The sequence below is a fragment of the Elephantulus edwardii genome, unplaced genomic scaffold (assembly GCF_000299155.1).
Source record: "Elephantulus edwardii isolate Elephantulus edwardi_28Jun2011 unplaced genomic scaffold, EleEdw1.0 scaffold00003, whole genome shotgun sequence".
In the NCBI taxonomy this organism is placed as follows: Eukaryota; Metazoa; Chordata; class Mammalia; order Macroscelidea; family Macroscelididae; genus Elephantulus; species Elephantulus edwardii.
In genome coordinates, this window is record NW_006399753.1 from 32265369 (window position 1) to 32266486 (window position 1118).

General features: G+C 45.0%; 1 pseudogene; it reads left to right on the forward strand.

The window, feature by feature from the left end:
* Nucleotides 1–246: 246 nt before the first annotated feature.
* Nucleotides 247–1118, forward strand: part of LOC102851729 — a 21085-nt pseudogene continuing 20213 nt past the window's right edge.

The window sequence follows — 1118 nt, forward strand, 5'->3', positions numbered from 1 at the left end:
ACAGCTATATAGCTAGTAGCAATGGTGAGATTAGAATCTAGGCAGTTTTGATTTAGCATCTGGATTTTTAAATAATCCCTTCCCCCTTCTCCCCCAAACCATAGCATTAGAAAATGTGATTAAATTCTTTCTACTGTAGGAGCAAAAGATTAAAGAATGCAGGCCCTAGCTTAAAATCCTTCACGAGGCTTGGGGACGAGAGTCTCCCTCCAATCTGGCTAAGCGGAAGGAATGGCTGGCGCCCCCATGACGGCTCCTCTTGGTGACAGTCAGGCAAGGGAAGCTTCTGGGGTCTTCTGTGTTGTGTTTTACTCTCCTTTTTGGCTTTCAAAGCGGCATGGGCAGCCCTAACCCATAGAGTAAGGGTAAGTAAGGTCGGGGTCGAGCCTGCTCGCCTGATCCAGGCCCTAGTTTAAAATCCTTCACTAGGCTTGCCTTTAATTGCTTTAATTGTTTTCTTCTAGGTCGTGTAACCCTCGTCTGTCCAATTTCTGCACAGAGGTAACTCATAGTTGCTGTGAAGCCGAACACTGTGACACTGATAAGTCAAATGCAAGAATGGTTACTCATGGTGGACAGTGTTTGGTGAAGCTCCCCGATTAAAACAAGCTTGGAAGCAGGAGTGGCATCCACTTCTGAAATAGCTTGCCTCTGGAAACCCTATAAACCTGGAGAAAGGACGGAAGTTATACAGGAGGTGTCCAGGACTTTCGTTCATAGGGTCACTATGAGTAACCTGTGACTTGACAGCACTTAACAACAACAGGAGGAGGAAAAGATTAAAGAATAGGAAAATATAGACCAATAACTAGAGAAAATATTATTTTGGCCAAACTTGGTCAATCTAAATGCTTCTGTCTTGTACGGTATATGCTTTCTGGCACCCATGCAGTTCTTAAAACTGTCAATGAAGTTTCTCTTTGGTGGCTTCCAGTCTTACTGTATTGTTGTTATGTGCCGTCAAGTCGTTTGCGACTCATAGCGACCCTATGTACAACAGCCTTAAACCGTACTGTATCCTGTGCCAATCTCATCCTGAGTGCCCCAGTCACTGAATCAATCCACCTCATAGAGTGTCTTCCCCTCCTGCGCTGTCCCTCTACTCTATCCAGCATGAT